This window comes from Macrotis lagotis, chromosome 1, assembly GCF_037893015.1.
Source record: "Macrotis lagotis isolate mMagLag1 chromosome 1, bilby.v1.9.chrom.fasta, whole genome shotgun sequence".
Taxonomy (NCBI): Eukaryota; Metazoa; Chordata; class Mammalia; order Peramelemorphia; family Peramelidae; genus Macrotis; species Macrotis lagotis.
In genome coordinates, this window is record NC_133658.1 from 338,914,577 (window position 1) to 338,935,944 (window position 21,368).

Here is a 21,368-nt window from a genome sequence, read left to right on the forward strand (position 1 = left end):
AGTGTTGGAAGACATTGGATATGAGAACTGGAAGAACCTTAGAACATACTGCACTATGTTAAAATGGAGATTGTTGAAATTAGAAGAGACTTTAGAAATTATTGAGTCAAATTACTTTATTTGATAGCTCATAAAACTGAGTCTCAGGGAAGAGAATTAACTTGCAAAAATGTATACAGATAACTACAGAAATCTAAGTAAAGTATATATTTCCATGAAACCATAGCACTTCTTAAGAAATTGAGGTTTTTATAACATTAAGTTTTTTTTTTCACATGGTAGGACCATGAAGTCCATTGTAAATTTATAACCATTTTCTTATTTAATACATGGAGCTCATTAGTTTCTTAGTCTTTCTTCCTTAAAAATCCAAAAGGAAAACTGTAAGACTTATCTGTCCATTTAAGCTGAAAATACATACTGATTCTTTATGTATTTCAGTCTCAATGATTATTTCTTCTTCCATAGATAAATTCATAGCCCCAGACAATAACAATGAATGTGAACTATGTGGGCTTAGACCAAAACTTTATCTTGATATCCCATTTTGCCTAAATGATGTCATTATTTGGAGGGAAAATATGATTCTTTTCGAGTATTATATGGAAATTAAGAAGAGGAAGAAATTATTTTAGATTTCAGGAACCAGGTAAGGTCATACGAGATGGAATGTGAGCTGGATCTTGAAGACTAGGGAGAACATGGAATGTCCCTTATAGGAGGGACATTCTAGGAAAGGGCAATACTTTAATCAAAGGCACACTACTCCCCACAGAGGTGGGGCAAAACAAGACATGCTCTAGACATGATAGAGAGATTAGACTTTGTATTTGGGGAAACACTGGGAGAAGAGACTGAACAGGTGGGTTATGGTTAACTTACAGCATTACTGTTTGTTTAAGGAGTTTGGATTTTAACCTTAGAAGTGGTTGTAAGTCAAAGACTTTTTTTATCATTAAAGCAGGGGAATGACATGGGATAGTGGAAAGAAGATGCTCTAAAGTCAGAAAACCTGGATTCAAGTTTGTTCTCTGCCCCCTTTGTGATCTTAGGCACAGTACATAGTCTCCCTGGTCCTCATTTTTCTTATCTGGGAGGACTCAATTGGGATAGCCTCTTAAGGAAGTTCCAGTTTCAGATGTATAATTCTAAATCAAAATAATATTTTTATAAAAATTTCCTAATAATATCTCCCCCAGCCCCTTCATCCCATAATCTTTTATGACTTAGTTTTAGGAGAAAAGAAGTGATGAGGTCTTTCTATTACATATTGGATCTTGTCTGGCCTGTTCTGTCTCATCTCTTCTCACTCCTCTGATTCCCAGTCCCTTCCCCCTTTCACTCCTTCCCCTCACATACACACCTATTTCTGACTCTCTTGGAGTAGTAGATATCTTCTTAAAAAGGGTACCCAGGCAAAGGGTCAGAAGACCAGCTGCCCAGTTGAGTGGGAGGAAAAGACAGTTTCTTTAGGAAACCCACATGAAAGAGAAAAAGAAAGAAAGGCGCTGAGGGACTTGGTGTCAGCACCACTGAAATAATTAAACCCTGGTTTGTAGTGAGTAATGAAACATTTTATGGAATCCCAAAAGCAGTTAAAGTTGAGAGCTGGCAAATCGACTGTCAACTTTCAAATATTTTGATTAATACTTTTCCCGTTCCCCCTCTAGTTTCTCCCCACTACCCACCCTGGGCTGGTCCCTCTGCAATTCACTGACAGCTTCCAAAAGAGGAAAAGCCCTTTCTTCCTCATCTCTCATTCTCTGTCTGGAAACATGCTTGAAGCAAGACTTTCTGTTTATAACTTTACATGCTTCCTTTTCTTAATTTATTTTATTAATATCAATGGGAATTAGGCGTCTCTGAATAAATGCCAGGCTAGTGTCTGGAATAGTTTTGAATCTTTCTAGCTCCTCTCCTCCCATAAAGTTCAAGATTATAATTTGCTGTCTACTAACAACTCAGCTTGGTTGCCTATATAGCTTTAGGAGAGAGAGAAGCTCTTTGAAAAGAGTTTGTTTCAACCCTTAAGGTTTTCCACCTTTCTTCATTCCCTCTTAACCTCATTTGGTTTTCTTCCCTCTTTCTTTCTTGTTCTTCCTACCTCTGTCTTATCTCTCTTATTGTATTTCTTCTTTCTGTTGCTCTCTTATTTTTCATATTTCTTTGTCATCTCTATTTTGTTTTTCCTCTTTCTTTTTAAATATCATCACAAATTAGAGCTGCGGCAGGGAGGGGGACTTTCAATGACTAGTCCAATTTCTTTGTTTTATACTTAAAGAAATTGAGACCTAGAGTGGTAATTTGCCTGAGGTCACACAATTTATTGTACAGCCCTTACCACTGTCTCGAGCTTGCTCTACATATAAAGACAAATAGTAATAATGATTCAAATCTTTATACTACTTTAAACTCTGCAGAGCACAAAGTTTACACAATAATAGAGACAGAAATTTGGTCTGTAATTTCATTGGTATGAAGAACCCTCAGGTAAGAAAACAACCATTGCAGGTCAACAGTTTCTCTATAATTTCTAGTCTTAAGAGAATTGTCAAGAATTTTGAGAATTTAAGTTACTAACCCAAAGTCAAATAACCAGAGTCAGGACTTCAACCCCAGGTCTATCTGATTTCAATGCCAATTTTCTTTCTTCTATATTTCTTCTCTAAAGGGTGTTAAAACTGAAAAGAACTTTAGAAACTAACTAATCTCATCTTATAAATGAGAAAAGTAGGACTCAAAGTGACACACTAAAATTGACAGAGTTGTACTAAAAGTCCTTACCCCAACCAAAAGTATCTATCTCATTGACTTGTAATATTTCCCGAAATTCCAATAATCATTCATTGCTTAACAGCACTTTACCCGATTTAAAATTTAAATATACATGAGATGCAGGGAAAAGAGTGTAGTAGATCAAACTAGTGTCAATTAGTGTCAAAATACTAATGTATTATATCTCAAATTAGTTTCTCAATTTCCCAACCAAAAAAAAAAAAAGAAAGACCATGGAGTTAGGAAATAACACAGACACATTTCGAGTCAAAAAGTAGGGAGAAATAAAGTAGAAAAATCTAGGGAATGGATACTTTCTGATAAATAGACCCAAGGGATAGCACAAACAAGGATGTACTCTAGAACAGCCAAGAAGTCACTTTCAAGAATAGAAGGGACACTGAGTTAAGAGTCAGGAGATCTAAATTTTCTTCCCGGGGGTACCAATATTTCCCCATTTAGCCTTGGACGTCTCCTAATTTGGACCTTAGTTTCTTTATCTTTAAAACAAAAGGGTTGGACTCTGGGTTCTCCAGGATCACATATTATGATTATATGACTTTTGTGGCTATATGGGATGAGGGAAAGGAAGGGAAGAAATGAAAAAAAAAATGAAGAAGTGACATGCAGGGTAAGTCAAAGGCAAACAGGCCAGGCCTTAACCAAGTATACAGCCATGTGGGAGTTTGCACACACACATATGCTCAAACTCACAGGGAGGCATGTTCAAATAGACCCCTGCCCTAGGAAGACTAATTGCATTTGAAACCCCTCCATCCCTGTAATGTCAAACATTTCCACAGGCTAAGACATCAGAAAAGTGAAAGTCACTGCTAATTCTGTGTCCTAAACTCACCCCAGTGTGACAAAGTAAAAACATCGGTTCAGTGTCATTTTTAAATTGAATTTCTTTATTTGTTTCTCTTGTCTTGTTTTTTGAGTAAGAAAGGGAAGGGTAAGATCCTCAAATGTTTCATTAATGGGAGCAGTTCCTAAGCCCTTGGGGAAATTGGCCACTCATGAGAGATCTTGGTTTTATGGTTTTTGTTTGATTTATCAGGTGAATCCCTGCTTAGTGCAGATGCTCTTGATTGGTTGGCTGACCCTAGACATGTCCACCACCAGTGCTTCCTGTGCATCCCTGATCGTGGATCTAAACAACCTTGTTTTTTCTACCTCCCTTTGGAATAGCCCAAAGCAATTAGTAATTTCTCAGTACTCTTCTTCACTCACAAGAAGTTCTATCATAATATGCTGAGGGAGTATGTTCTGAGCCTTGTGGTTCAGTTACCTCAGAATACAAATTACAATAGATTACAAATTAATTCTCCTCACCCCCAACTCCATAAATAAACATCTATTAACCCATCAATTCAGTGAGAATCAATCCCCCCCCCAAAAAAGAAAATTCAACCCTGAGCAAATATCAGTGACGAGTCACTATATATCTCAGAATAAAAGTTACTAGCTAGAGAACTGTACCCTTATTATTGTTCTAAACTTGCACAAAGAACTTTTAGATTCTGCCTTTTTTTCCACTTCCCCTATTGTGGAAAGATCATAATCTGAGTTCAAATCAGACTTAACAGCAATTTGGTGAAATGGAAAGAACATTGGTCTAGTAAAAGACTGGGTCCGGGGTTCAAAGGAAGACACAACTTCTTTGTCCTTTGGTCAATTGCTGGTGTTGAATGTAAAATGAGGGAGTTGGATAAAATGGCCTCTGAAGTCCCTTCCAGATCCTTGACCACTCTCTACTTTACAAGACTACTAGTTCCTATTGTCCTAGACACAGCCAGAAACAGCCAAACAACTGCAAAACAGAATGATTGGCATTTCACCTTTCAAATTCCAAATAACATAAGATCATATGAATGAAAGCTGAATAAAGTTTTAAAATTATCTAGGCCAATCCCTTCATTTTACAGATGATAATAATGAGACCCCAAGGGAGAAGCCTGCTAGATCTATCACTGTAGAACTTACTACTGAATGCTTACTTCTAATGTTTGCTTTCTTTGTGTGATCACTTCCTCAACATAGCCTTTTGACAGTTTTTAAGGTTTCCCTCTCTGCTAAACGTTTTCTTGGAGATGGGACATTTATACAGTTCCTTTTTTTTCCTTTTAGTGTCTATGCAAATTTATAATGAAGTCTTATTTCTCTGACAAGATGATTTGCTTCACCCCCCAAATATATATACAAAACCCAAGGGGGGAAAGACAAGGACTCTAGAAAAGGCCAGTTCTGTTCCCCACACTATCCTACCCAGACCCCCCCATAAAATCCTTTGGGGGAGCTGCCTGTGTAACCCATTGCCGAGGTTGCCTTCACCACCGCGATGGATACTATAATTATATATTAGATTAAATCCCAATGTTTCTCTTTATTTACATTCCTAACCTACCCTCTTCATTTCCGCCACTTGTGCCAAGAATCAGCACAAAATTTACTGGAAGTAATATGGAAGTCATCAGGAATTCCTCCAGGCCAGCTTTTCAGAGCTCATTCTCCCACTGGACAGGTCCTTGAGGTTTCATTCTGTGAGTAGGACCAAGATGAGGCCAGATGCCTGTCCCCCACCCTCCTTCTTGGGGAAGGACCAACCTGCCCCAATATCTGACAAATGAATGAAAACTAGGGCACCAAACATTTCCTGACTAGGTGATGTTCTCACTCCTGAGCCAAGGGAGATGGCAGAGTTTATGTAGCTGGTGAAAGATGAAAAGAGAAGAATAGATTGATCGATACCAAAGAAGGGGCTCCTTCATCTGAATATCTCCCACATTTCCTTTGCCTTGGGTGAGGAGTCTTAGAGCAAAGGTATGTGCTCTCAGCATCAAGATTAGTGTAAGTACAAAGACTGATAGGAGACTCTAAAGTATGAACATCTATTCTTTGGTCTTTAGTTTCCCATTCTGTTTCATGAGGATTTCAATCTCTCCTAGATTTAGCTCTCAACATTCATCAAGTGTTTGTAGTTCATCTAAAAAAGGTATAATATCACCATTAATGTTGTAATGATTATGACCGCTTCAGTCACTTAACCAAATGTATCTAGAGAACTGAGCCCAGAGGTTGACTCAGGGTCATTCCAGTGAAAGAAACCAGGCTATTGGAATACTGTTCTACTTTCTTCTTTCTCTCTCTCTCTCTCTCTCTCTCTCTCTCTCTCTCTCTCTCTCTCTCTCTCTCTCTCTCTCTCTCCTTTTTGCCTTGTCTCATATTGCCCTCCTCTGCTTTCTTTCTCCCTTTCTGATTCTTCTTTCTTCTCTCCTATCTCTTTTCCACATCCTCTTCACTTTTTTCTGCCTTCCCACTTCTCTCTTCTCCCTCTCTTAGGTCACTATTAAAATACAACTGATTAAATCATGTGGGTAGGGCACTTTGTTCAGTGTTGGAACCCCAAATGGGTCACTCATTTCACTATACCTCATAGCTATAGGCTATATTCCCTAAGGATTAGAGTATTTGAGCTGGAAGGGGCTTTCAGGATCATTGAGTTCAATACTTTCATTATTACAAATGAGGAAAGTCCGAGGGAGGGGAGGTGATTGCCTTAAGTCTGACTGACTGACTCCAGAAGGGATTGAGTGACTGTGGAGGAATAAGTGCATTGTGTCTACTTGAAAAACAATTCAAAGATGATATTTTAATATTTTGGGGTTAGAAGTATCATATATAAATATAGAAGTATATATGTATATGTATATATATATATATATATATATATATATATATATATATATATATATATATACTAGCATCTTTCCATTTGCTGGCCATCAAGCAGCATGCGCCTGTAAATAAACTGAGTAGACATCTAAACTCTCACTCTGATACTTTACTTCTGTCACAGTAGCCTATTCTCTTGGGTTAAAAGTTATTCATACATTAACATAAGGAAAGTGAGATCTACAAGTGCTGAGTCATACCTGTATCTGTTTCCTAATTCCCAAAGCCAAGTGACAAGCAAACAATTTGATATTCTCTGAAAGAATAGTAGGAGAGGGGAAAAGGGTACTTGGCATCAGGACATCCAGGTTCAAATTATGACTCTGATATTTACTAACTGTAATCCCAGTGATGTCTTGTTACCTTCCCTTGCACCAGGATCTACCTTATAGCATTTATATAACATGAGAATAGTACTGACATCTTGTAGTAGGTATGTAATCTAGTCCATTGCAGAGTTATTATTTCAAAGGTGGCACCATTCTGTCTACTCAGAGCACAACCCCTTTGTAATCTAATATTATGCAAAGATGTTTACATACATTACTTGAACCTTGTGATAGTTTGTGAGGAGCACGTGATTAAAAACTATCTGGCATACTATATATATCATGCTGGACCTGAAGTCAGGAAGACCTGAGATAATATTTGTAAAGTATTTTGCAACTTTAACCTGCCATATAAATACTAACTAATATTATAATATGCTTGATGAAACTGGGATTCAGGGAAATTAAGAAATTTACTCATGGTCATATCACAAATAAGTGAAAAAGGAGAAAATGAACTTAGGTCTTCTTGACTTCAGTCTAGTACAATGTTCACTTGACCAGACCAGGCAATGTTCTAGAATTGTCATGAGCAGTCAGCAAACCTCTTTAGAGACTGGTCTGGGAAGATGTAAAGACTAGCTTTGGGAATGAATATATTGCCATTGAAGTTGGACCCACTATAGTTTGTATTCTGTAAGAAGAGCCTTTCAGAATCTGAAGTCTTTTTAAAGCTATGAGGAATTTAGTGGAAGATAGTAATATAAAATGTAAATTAATGTTATATGGTGAAAGACAGCATGGCATTGGAGTCCAAAGGATGTTCAAATTCTCCTTTCATGTATTAGATGTGTGAGCACAAGAAAATCATTGACCTACTCGATGTCTCAGGAAGAATTCAGATGGTATGCTCAAGACGAGTGAGAGGTCTACATTGGTGTAAAGAGCTCTTCATATCAGATGAAAACACAGTTCCAGATTCCACTTCAAAAAAAAAAGTCATGATCTAGTTTCTATTCCAAAACCAACTATATGACTGTGAGCAAATCAAAAAAACTCCAACACTCAATTCCTTATGTGTCAAATGACAACATAACATATCTCATAAGCTTATTTTGAGATTAATAAGAGATTTTGAGCAAATTATTCCCTTTCTCTATGAATTTACAACATTAAGAATTTATGTCCAATACTTACTCTAGCTCTTATCATTTTGTGTTCTCAGGCCCCTTCTAACTCTACTACTTTTGTTAAGTACTTACTATGTACAAGGAAAACTTTGTGTTAAGCACTGTCATGAGGGGGAAAAAAACTAGCCCTCCCCACCTGTCTGTCCTCAAGAAATTTCTAGTTGAGTAGGTGGATGAGAATGATATTAGGATTACCTAATTGTCTAATCAATCTGATGAATTATCTCATGAATCTAATCAGATTGTAGATTACAGGGCTTTATTTGGAGGTATCTCAATCTACTAACTGTGGAATGCTGATATGTTCATGCTCAAAGGCACCCTATTGAGGGAAAATAGTAAAATCTTGATAGATTCTCATGAGAGGAGATTCTTCATGTAGAAGTTACCTTTTACCATAGCTGATAAAAGACAGAATAGTCTGTTCTTTATAGTGAACTCCTACTTTTGCCTGGAGCTTTTCTTCCAGAATGCAGCAGCATCTTGCTCCCTATTCCAGAACTTGGTAATGCTTGTCTTGCTGAGGGAAGAAGGTCAGGGTAAATTTCATATGCTCATCAATAACTTCTGTCACTTCAGAAGACTTGACTTCCCAAGAGTGGGCTTCCCATTGAGAAGTATTAGCAGTACTTAGGGCATAAATAGATCTTCTGAAGAAAATCATACCAGAAGTTTGTATGGGTAGACCCAAATAACTGAAGTTTTCAAGCTCAACAATTTCTAAGAGTGCAAGGATTGGAAATTATGAATGATACTTGGAGAAAGGGGGAAAAAATGAATTCACCTACATAGCTGGAGCAGCATCCTTTTTAAAGAGCAAAGTAAATTTATCAGTGTAAGGTCAATGTGAGGATTAAATTAATATTTTCAAAGTGCTTTGAAAGCCTTAAAAATTTTATAAAATTAGTTATTATTATCATTATTATTAAAGGATATATAAATTCTAGTTACTTTTTAAACATGATTACAAATAACTTTCTAAAAGATTCAACTAAATCATAGCTCCATCAACACTATTTGTTTATGCATATTTCTTAAACTCTTCTTAATGACTATTGCCAGCTTTCATCACCTTTTCCAATTTTATGTATGTGAAGTGAAACTTAAGAGTTGCTTTAATTTGTATTGCTCTTATTTGAGACTTAGAACAGACATTTCTATGGTTGTTAAAAGTTTGTTTTGCTTAAGATATATTTGTTTTCATCCTCCACTGGCTCTTATTCTTATATATTTGTGTTAAGCCCTATTTATCTTGGGGATATATATATATATATATATATACACACACATATATATATATAACCATTATCAAAGTTATTTTAACAAAGACAATTTTTTCTCAACCCATTGTTTCTCTTATAACTGTCTTAATTTTTTTTAGGTTTTTGCAAGGTAAATGAGGTTAAGTGGCTTGCCCAAGGTCACACAGCTAGGTAATTATTAAGTGTCTGAGGCCAGATTTGAACTCAGGTACTCCTGACTCCAGGGCCGGTGCTCTATCCACTACACATACACCTAGCTGCCCCCATAACTGTCTTAATTTTGAATGAGCAAAATCATTTTCTATTTCATATAATAAGCTTTATCTTTTGTGATAATTTCTCCATTGTTTAATTAAGAATTATGCTACAGCTATGAAAGATACATGATCTCTGGTTGTCTTCTTTATAAAAAATAATTTTAACTTTAAGATCTGGTCCTATAGAGTTTATTTTGTAAATAACATAAGTTGTTGTGCTAGACATAATTTCTGCCAAACTATTTTTTGTTTTTCTCATTAGTTCTTGTCAAATAGGGATTCATTTCCTAAGAAATACAAGGTTATTGAAATTGCTTTTGCTTTTTGCTTATCATGTCTGTTCCACCGACCTAATTTAAGAAATGTTAAATAGGATCAAGTAGTTTTGACATTTATTGCTTTATAGCATAATGTGAGGTCTAGAAGTGCTATTTCCCATTTTGTTCTTGTTTTTTAATAACCTTTGATTTTCTAAATCTTGTTCCTCCAAATGAATTTTATTATATAAACTAGCTCTATAAAGCATCTTCTTGGAAATTCAGTGTCTACAGTACTGTACCAAATTTGTAATTTAGGTGGTATTGTTATTTTTATTATATTAGTATAGTCTACTCATAAGCAGTTAATATTCATCTACTGTAATTATTTGAGTTATTCATTTCTTAAAAAGACTACTTTGTGAATTGTATTTATATGTCTTGAATATCCCTTAGTAGATTGACTGCTAGATATTTTTTAATTTTAATGAGATTTCTTTTTCTATTATTTTACTCATACTTTTTAATGCTCTATAGAAATACTATTCTTTTTGTGAATTTTTATGAATTCTATTTCTTTATTATCTAATTAATTATTTTAGTTTATTTGCTGATTCTCTGAGGTAAACCATCATGCCATCAAATGGGAATAATTACTTCCTCTTTTCTGATATTTATGTCTTTAACTTAATTCTTTTTTCTTATATTTGAAAGGAAGCATCTTTGTTTTATTCTCCTATTTATTGGAAAAGCTTCTACTCTTTACCAGTTGCAAATAATGTTGACATTTCATTTTTCACATTTGGGAGAATTTATATGCCTTAATTCTGCATGATTTTTAGCATAAATGAATAACATACATTATCAAAGGCTTCTTATGGAATTCTTGATATAATCATGTAGTTATTTTATTTTTTTCCCTAATACTAAGCCATTGTTGTTTACAAGGTATAAGTCCAACTTAGTTGTAATGAATAATTCTTTCAGTCTATTACAAGAGTCTTTTTTTGTTGGAGTTTTATTTTAAATTGTTTTATCACTATTTATCATTGGTTGTTCTGAAAACAGTACATTATATCACAGAGCCAGAAGGATTCTTCAATATATTCCTGTTTTTCTGTTTGTATGATAAATGTTGAATATGATATATATGAATGAATGTATGACAAATTTTAAGAATTTTAGTGAGGTTATAAGAGAGCAAATATAAGCAAATAAGGCAATCTCTACCTTCAAAGAATTTGCATTATAATGGGGAAAGATCATACATAGAGAAATGGATTGTGTATGATATGGAAGAGAACAGAAAGGAGTATGAAAATCTGGGTAATAAGTTTACTTTTAAGAGCCCAGAGACTTAGTGGCAGGGTTGAAAGGTTTCTAGTGGGATAGAATTGAAGAAGATTGACAAAGAGCAGGTCATATGATATGGGAATGACTTGAAGTAATGTCAAAGGAGGTCTGATATTTGATTTTTCAGATGGGGAAAATAAGGTCAAAAGAGCAAAGTGCTTTGACTGTGGTGACCTGGCAAGTTAGCATCAAATTTGGTTTTAGATTCTGGGGATTTCTACCTCCAAGTCTAGTGTTCTTTCCACTGCCATGATAACTTTAGGTATATTATTAGAAATTCATCCCTTTGAGTTCTGATATTATATTTCTGAAGAACTCTTTCTCTAAATGAAAACACCCTTGAGAAAGGTACCACATTAGGTCACTATTATATGGAAGCTTTTGATACAAATTAGAGTATTATAGTATTCCCTACCATGTCATATACCTGGGGAACAGGTTGGGGCTAGGAAACAGATGTGTTCTTATAGGGGTAAGAGTGAACAGAAAACCTGTATGTTGACATACAGATTTGAGAGAGCTCACTGTAAAGGGACATCAATTAAAAAATTCTGAGAAATTAAGAGGATAGTATCAAGTTACTCAAGGAAAGGATAGAATCCAATAAAGGATAAGAAGAACATGGAAGAGAGAGTGGTAAAATACTTTCCCTCCTTCATATTTCATATTGATAGCACTTTCAGGAAAAAGAAAAGGTGAGAGAACAAATATTTTCTTTACTTGATGAAAGAATCAGAAAAGAACGAAATGAGTGAAAATTGCAAGAAATGTTTCAGTTTTATATGTTACATAGGACATTATATTGTTAGAAAAAAACTTCCTTCTAAGGAAATATATCTGAAAGCAAAATGGACTAGCTTAAGAGGTATTAATTAGTCTTCAAAATAGGAAGTGTTTCAAGTAGAAGGTGAATAATTGGAGATAACACAGTACTGAACTCAGAATCATATGATATTAGTTAGAAACCTGACTCATTTGCTTACTTGGATATCTAAGCAGTGCAGTAAATAGAGAACTATATCTAGAGTGAGAAGACCTTGGGTTCAAATCCTGCCTCCTAGACTTACTAGCTATTTGATCCTGGGAAAAAGTCACTTGCCCTCTGCCTGCCTCAGTTTACTCATCTATAAAATGGGAATAATAATACCACCCAGTTTGTTGTCAGGATTGAATGAGATAATATTCATAAAATGATTTGCAAATTTTAAAGCAGTATGTAAATATTAGCTATTCTTATTATTCCCTGTGGATCCTTGGGAAAATTGCAACCTCTTTGGGCCTTAGATTCTTCTAAGTAAGATAAGGCTAAGTATGCTAAATGTCCTCTAAGGTCTCTTTCAATTTTATATCTATAATTCTATGAGCACTTGAGCTGTATTGAAGGTACAAGATGATTGTGAATACCCTCTGAGGTCCCTTTCCCATTCTGGGATTCCCTAAGTTTCTTACTTGACTAATGATCTAAGAAAAGATTTGACTTAGGGCCAAGCTTGATTCTGGGTTTAGGAGGGGGGTTTTCTGCTTTTGCCACCACTGATCTTGGGTGGGCGCATTGCTCACCCTACCAGAAACTTCTCCCTTCCCCCATACCACACCTCCATCTGCAGAACAGAATAATGCTATTAGCTATTTTGAGGTCATCATTGGAAAGGTGTTAGAGGCATGCACATGATTGTCATTAATGATGTGTAGAAAGTCCAAGGTTAGACAAAACCCAGACCTCTTCCATTTCTCTTTCTGTTTCATTCCTCTACTTCCCATGGGGATTTAAAAAAACTGCCCCATACACCAAAAATACATCTATGAACACACTTCAGAAGTCGGTGTTAGCTGGAAAGACTTTTCAGGTTATCTCAAAGAATTTTGAGCTAGAAGGACTTTTATAGATCATACTAAAAGTCTGGGGAAACTGAGGTCTAGGGTCTAGAAATACAGAGCTAGGGCCTTATCTCAGCTCAGGGTACTTTGTTATTATGCCAAACTGTGATTATTTTGTTCTGCTTTCTAGAGTGCAGTCACCTGAACCCTTTGAAAAATCAACCTATAGGGTCATAGAATATAGAATTGTAAAGGAGCTTAGAAGTGAACTAACCTCACCCTACCCCTCAATTTACAGATGTGTAAACTGACTTCCAGAGAGGGAAATAACTTGTTCAAGAGTACGTGACTAATAAATAAATAATACAGTCAGAATTTAAATCCCCATCTTCTGATTTCCAAACAGAAGCCTTCCTATTATACCATTTTTGTATCTTATACATGTTAACTTCCAATGATGATGATAGTGATGATGATGATTGGCCTGCTGTCCTTCACACTCTGTGATCCTTTGTCTTCCTTTCATCCGGCAATTCCTCTGGACATATTGTAGACAAAGTGAAACTTTGCTAAACATCTAGCCCATTGTCATTGTTACCTTCACTAATAGTATCCCTCCAAAAAGTTATTGCCTTCCAGTCTGCATCTCTGCATCTAGCTGAGCAGTTTGTAAACCTTCTATTCAACTTGTGGCTGTCACCACCCCCTGCACTCCCCCACACCCACACACAGACACTCTCCCTCCCTCCCTGATTTCCCTTTCCCAGTTCCCCAGGATGCCAGGAATGAAATAACATTCTTTGCGTATTTGTTATAAAGCTCCTGGCTGCCATCCCCCAGACCCCTTGCAGGGTCAGGACTTATTTGCATCAGCCCGTTGGAGGCCACTGTGAAGGGGAGGGAAAGGCCATGTTTTCAGGGAGTTTCAACAGGCTCCACTGCCAGCAATAGAAGAAGTTACTATGTCTTTCTGGGAAATGTTCACAGATTTAAGAAAGAAGGAGAGAAAAAAGACTCCCCTACTCTTCCAGCTGTCAGGCTTGTTGATAGGTTGATGGGTGACCAGCCCACTGGACTCCCACCAGTCTTCCTTTCTCAGCTCCTTTCAAACTTATCATTTGTCTGCCTGTGATTACCTTCACTCAAAAGTGAGAAGTAACTTAATACCACAAAATATATCTTTCTTAATCTTATCTGTGGACTGTAACTGGGACAGAGATGGAAAGAAGGCAAGACATCCAGAAGCTACAGTATAAACAAATAAAAAGATGTTGTTGACTTCTAAGTTGATCACTAAGTAAACAAACCTATCTTTTTATTCCAAAAAAACAGAAAACCCTAAAAACTTAAAGAGTTCCCTTATCTTCCCCCCACAATATTTTGAATAATATATCACATTTGGACACTATCCATCTTCCAGAAATCTAAGCACTTGTTATATACATTTACAGCATCATTTTGAGTGAAGATTTTTTGAGGGTGCTAGCTGGGTGCTGGAGACAACACAATGCTTAGCACCAGGAAATACTCCCATCAAAGAAGCAATTCTTACACCTTCATGACTTGGAACTAAGGTCCAATGTTGTGAAATGACTTGTCCAGTGGAATAGAGAATCTGAGATAAGGATTGGGTCTTATGCTGCAATTCCACTGATACAAAGAACTTTCAAATGAAGAAACTCTTTCCACCAAGGGAGATCAGAACCTTCTGTTTAGTCTTAGATTGCAGATAATATTGAACTCTTGTGATTTGCTCAGAGTCACAATAACAGTTGATGCCAGAAGCAGTATTTGAACTCGTCTTCTAGTTGATATGCTAGGATAAACCATGAGATTATGGTGTCTTTCTGGTTTTAGCTATGATAGAGCTCTTCAAACCAATATATTTTTTTTACTTTTTCTGCCAATATCTTTGACTGAACCTAAGGGTAGTTTTCTATATTGATTGCCTTAGTAAAACTCCCAGCTAAATGTGTTTCTTTTAAGATACTGGAGTCCCCTAGGGATTTTTGTCTGGGTAGCCAACTTCCCCTCTGGTGCTTAGGCAGCTTATCTCTCAGGCCTTCTGCTTGCTTGGTCAATAGCAAGTCATGGACTGACTTGAGTTTTGAGAAGAGGAAGAGAGAGGCAGAGACATACATAGACAGAGTCAGAGTAAGACAGACTTGGGGGAGGGGAGAGAGAGATAAACTAGCAGCAATGTTCCCTCTGTTTTCCCCTATGTCTTTGCCTCTATAATTCCAATTACTTAGAATTCCTTTCTCTCATTTCAGCCCTTCAAGACTCATCTTATATGACACCTCTTCTTGATTACCTCTGATTCAAATGAATCACTAGTTTTCTCTTGAGTTCTCATGTCACATTATTCATGTATTTATAATACATGCATCTTCATTTGCTTTGTATTTTAGTTTTTGTTTTTTTGCCTTAACCTACTATCCTGAAATTAACATGTAAAAATTTATGAGGGCAGGAGCATTATCTTATTCATCATTATATTCTCACAGGGAATACACCAAAGTATTCACGGGTCATAAGAAAATTCAGAACTAAAAGTATCCTTAATAAATTTCTAGTCCCAGAGTCATGAGTAGGAATTTCTACATCTAAGGCAAGCACTACAAACAAGGCCCAAGGCAGTGGAAGCTCCCAATTGGGAACTGGGGGAAAGGAGGAGGAGGCATAATTCTAAGTAGAGAGACCCAAGCACACCATGACCTTATTGTTGGGTTCAATTTCCACTTTAATACCTACTACCTCTGTGACCGTAGACAATTTTCTAATTAATCTGACATTCTTCATTTTAGACTTGAAGATCTCTGAGGTTCCTTATCATTCAAAAATTATAATTAAATTAAATTAAAGATATGTTTAATATTGCTTAGATAGTCAAATAGAGGAAGACTGGGGCCTGGCAATACCTAAATAAATACACTGAAATTTGAATAACTCTGAGAAAATGACTATGTGTAGTTATTTCCTCAAATATCACCAAATCTCCATGGCATCATTGGGGTGGAATGCTATACTAGAATTCTGTTAGGAGTTGAACACTAAGGAAAAAATTGTTGCCAGTATTATATCAGCATAAGTGTCACCTCTGATGATAAATGAAGACTTAGATAAATTGGTACTTAATTTTAAGCCAGAATGCTCAGTTCAAAACCTGATACTACTTTTTACTACTTGTGTGACTTAGAATAAGTCATTAGACATCTGTGAGCCTCAATTTCCATATTTGCAAAATAAGAAATAGATTATTTTCATTGTCTCTTTCAACTCTAACCTTCTATGTTTTATGATCATACATTAAAACCTTTGGCTTGTGGTTTCAAACACATCGAGTTTAATTTTTGAGACTTCTCATTAAGTATTTCTCTTAGTGCTGCACATCCTATAATCCAGAATTTTTTTGTGAGACCATAAGAATTTGATGAAAATATCAAATATTTTCAACTCTATCAACAGTTTTCATGGAAATATCAGAATTTGACTTGACTGGATCAACTCAACAAAAGAAGGAGAGGGGTCTTTTTCTCCCTTACAAAAACTAAAGATAAAAAGCAAATGTAGGTAAAGATTTTATTCTCCCTGGAAGAAAATATAAAAGATTAGTATATAATAATCCATGAACAGCCAAACAAGCAATTTCTATCTTTGTAATCATACAAACTTAGGGTATTACTCAATATATCCTTTAGGAAGTTACTTTTCCTTCACTTTATGGGACTTATTTCCTTTTCTGCAAAATTATGACTTGTACAGATGAAATTGTCACTCTGGTGGGAAACAAAAATGCTCATAAAATTATGTTATTGGTAAGTAGGGTCTGTGTTGTGATACAACATTTTTTTAAAAAATCACAGTGTGAATTTTTTCCCTCAACATTTGTCAGGGTCAAAAGAACTGTTTGTGAATAAGCATCTCCCCCAACTCAATTAATTCAAATAATGCAATTACAATAATTTCTAAATGACATATATTGACCAATAGCTCTAATTGAGATATTCTATAAAAGGATCAAATATATTTATGGTGGTCCTCAGTGTTTATGAGCCTCTATGGGGTCAGACTAGAAACTCAATGATCACTTCAAGGTCTTGTGGAAAAATAATATATTATTTATATATATATACATATATATTTATATATAAATATATATATTTATATTAGACAAATGGGATATTAGACCAGACTTTTAGAGCTAGAATAGAGATCAGTGCTAGAAGGGACATTAGAATGCAGAATGATAAAATAAGGAATACTGAGCATTAAAACACAGAAGAATCTTAGAGAACAATTAGTCTAAGTTTCTTATAGTGGAGGAAAATCAAGTTTGGAGAAGTTCCTTGCCTATTGTCATATTTCCAGTTAATAATAGGGTAAATGTCAGGGGTTCTTTATCTCAAAATAATGAGTAGTAGAAGACAACTATACTATAGTGGAAAGACTGCTAGACATAATCTCTGGATTAACCTAAGTTGGAAATCCACTTCTCCTACTTGTTTGACCATGGGCCACATATTTTTTCTGAGCTTCAGTTTCCTCATCTACAAAATGGGAATTAGAATTACCCATAGCACTTACCTCTTGGGTTTGTTGTAAAAATCAATTAAATAATCTATATAAAGAGATTTACAAATCTTGAAGTATTATATATGAATACAGATAGACTTTATTATAGGCCCACCATCAGTTACATTGATCTCAAAACATTCTCCAAGTGCTGAATATGCTCATTGCAATACCTCCTTCCACCCAGGCAGTCCTTTTCAGCATAGAAGTTTCTGGGGTTGCAGAAGTAAACCCATTCAGGTATTGTTCCTCTCAAGATAGCATCTCTCCATGGAAGACAACAGGAGCTGATTTCACATCTGATTTCACCGTCTAGGAACATAGTCATTCTTTCCATGTTCCTTTCATCAAGGTTTTCCTTAAGAGGATCTATACTGAGAGATAAATATAAAACTTCTGAGGACTGGTATCCAACCCATCCTCAAACTATAAATGGATCCAAAAGAATATATTTACATTCTTATAGCCTCCTGCATTCTACCTCAGTTTCTGAGAGAACCATTCTCAGTATCAACTCAAATTAATTCTATATTCTCTTGTCTGGATAGTCTGTACTCTATACCCTCAAATGCTGTTTCCTAGACATGTTTAGACCACAGATTACTAGCCCCAGGACAATCTTCTGATAATTGACTTCTAGTTTGATTTGTATATGGGTATGAGAAGTTGAAGAGAATGGGTGACTAAGAACTTTTAGTATCTGTAGGCCCTTGTCACCTCTGATGCAAAGCTTCTCTACATTCAGAACCTTTTATTAGAATCACTTTTTTAAGGTTTTTGCAAGGCAAATGGGGTTAAGCGGCTTGCCCAAGGCTACACAGCTAGGTAATTATTAAGTGTCTGAGACTGGATTTGAACCCAGGTACTCCTAACTCTAGGGCCGGTGCTTTATCCACTGTGCCACCTAGCCACCCCTAGAAGCACTTCTAAAGCTAACCCAAGCCCTATCCATGCCACAACATCAATATAATTTTAATAGAAGTGAATTTTTGAAACTAAATAAAAGAGTGCTTTTACTTTTAAGAACTTTTAGAATATGGATCAGGTTGATTGCAATATGAATATGATTGATCCCTGTCCTTTTTATTATTGACCTAAAATCTTAAACTAGCTTACTATGGAATGACCTCAAAAAAATGAAGGAATGGCAATTGTGTCTGTTTTCAGTTGACACCAGCATTTTTTGTAACAACCATTTAAACAAAACCTAGGCACAAAAAGTACCACTGGGTCTTATCTCTCCTAGGATATTTTTTTCTCTTTTCTCCTCTTTCATTAAAAATAATAAGTAAAAATATGTTCTTCTAATCTTACATTTACGTAACCATATGTCTTAGGGACCCTGGCATGACTCTGGAGGATCTGTTTATCAGTTCAAGATGCCCCTGTAATCACAACTTTCTTGCCAGCCTGCCCCATACTTGCAAGTCAAGGTTTTCTAAGACAAATGTATCCATTCTGTCCTAATGGAATCTTTTTTTTTCAGATGCCTTAAAAGAGACTGAAAACTCAGTCCACTTCTGAGAAAAAGACATTAGGGTCTTTGCCATATTGAGTCAAGAATATATACTCCCAAATTTTTAACCTGATGTTTATGAACTTTCTGGTTTTTTTAAATTATTTTATAACAATATTTCAATATAACTTGTTACCTTTCTAACTTTATGTATTTTATTTTATGTATTTGAAATGATAATCCTGAGAAGAGGTCCAGAATACCAAAAAGATTTAAAATCAATACATTTTGTTTCATTTTTCTCAGCTTTCTTCCCCTGAGGGTATCTTTGAAATAATTATTGGCTTTAGACTGAAGAACATACTTGCACCTGACCATCACTTTCTCCACTCAACTTCTCTGCCTTTTAGTTAATTCACTTTAAAGAGTAATTAGATTTAGAGACAGAAGGTCCTTGCAGAATAGTCCAATTCCTTCCTTTCACTAGGCACTTTTCACTGTGAGGTAGATTGTCTACTTGCTTTAGAACTGAGATTTGAATTTAGATCCTGTCTCCTCTTGAAGTTTCACCTGTTGTATAAAAGACATTGACCTCCTATACTCTTTCACTAATCCCTAATCTGTAATCTATCTATAAAAATCAGCTCATGTCTCACCTCTTCTCACTTGCTCAGAGAATGCCAACCCACATTCATCTCCCTCTTTTTCTGTTATTTTTTATTTTTGTTTGTCCAACAAAAAAGTACTATTTGATGTAATGAGTTCCCAATTATTTCTGTCAAATTATTTCTACAGAGAAATTAGATGGCAGAGTGGATAGAGGGCTGGATCTAGAGACAAGATAGTCTTCCTGAGTTCAAATCTGGCCTCAGGCACTTAATAGTTGTGTAACCCTAAGCAAGTCACCTAATTATGTTTGCCTCAGTTCCTCAGCTGTAAAATGAGCTGGAGAAAGAAGTGACACACCACTCTGGTATCTTTGCTAAGAAAACCACAAATGGGATCTTGAAGAGTGGGACAAATTTGAAGAACAACTGAATGACCAAAATTATTACTATTATTTTTAGTTTTTGCAAGGCAAATGGGGTTAAGTGACTTGCTGAAGATCACACAGCTAGGTAATTATTAAGTGTCTGAGGCTAGATTTGAACTGAGGTTCTCCTGATTCCAGGACTAGTGCTCTATTCACTGCACCACCTAGCTGCCCCAACCAAAATTATTTCTACACAATTTAGCTCATTTTCTATTAGAATACAGTGATGTTGCACTCTTTATTTTATTCCTCAAATCAATATTTCTTCTCATCTCTACAACTAGATTGTAATAGAGAACATACTATAAAATATGAAAATAAGCAAAGATTTTAGAGACAATGATCCAATTATTTTAAGAAAATATAACCTCATAAACTTAAGGAATGTGTCCTATAAGATTTATCCTCCTTTGTACAGATGAACAAATAAAAGTTTTAGAATCTTAATATGATTTGCCCAAGTTCACTTCTAGGAACGTTGCAGGCAGGGCAAACATGTCTCTTAACTGCATGCTCATTTCTCTTTTTATGATACCACCTTACTTTTACACTAATCTGATTCTCACAAAAAGATAACAGATGCTGGTAAGGGGACGGGGGTTGGGGAAAATGATGGAAAGCTTGGAACTTCCCATCTTTTATTAGGAACGAAATTGGGATTTAACTTTGGAATTATATTCATCTTAGATTTTGTGACAGAAAGGAAAACTGGTTATAGTCTGACATATTTTCTAAATTTCATGAAAACAGATTTTCAAGGAATTTAAGAGAGGGCTAGATAGGATCAAAGGGCTTTAAATTGTGGCAAGAAAGTTATCATAGGAGGGAAAGGAAACACTCAAGAATAAAATTCTGAAGACACAGGCCATATATCACACAATCCCCTGACTTCTGGACAGCTGTAGTTCTAACATCTAGTTTGGTGTCATGGGCAATTTGCCTATGTTCCATTCAAACCACAGGGTATTCATCTAGTTCTTTATCATACATATTAATCCTGTATAAGTCAGTCCTGCCCTCCTTGATCCTGTGATCACAGAGACTTACTCAGTATCTAAGATCTTGGTGAGTTTTTAGTCTTCCTCAATTAAGCATTTAGAGATCCCACTTCTGAAACCAGTTTATTAGTCTAGATCACAACCTAGAATTGAAAAGAATTTTTAAAAAGTTTATTGTCATCCAACAGATCAGAGAGTCAAAATAGGTGATCCACTGAATCTCTATGAGTTACACATTATACAGGATTCAAAAAAAGAAGTTAGGAAATAGTTGTCTGGCCAGTATTTAATAAGTATCCAAATAAGACATATAGATTAATTCAGATTTTTATTTTAGGAAATCAGAAATTTTGTGTATCTATCTTCAGATACCCTAGAAGTTTTCTGGGG

General features: G+C 35.6%; 1 protein-coding gene across 3 annotated transcripts in view; it reads left to right on the plus strand.

Annotated features, from left to right (window-relative positions):
- The window catches only part of ASTN2 (astrotactin 2), a 1,297,121-nt gene that overhangs the window by 1,155,498 nt on the left and 120,255 nt on the right, over positions 1-21,368 (plus strand). The window lies entirely within an intron of this gene.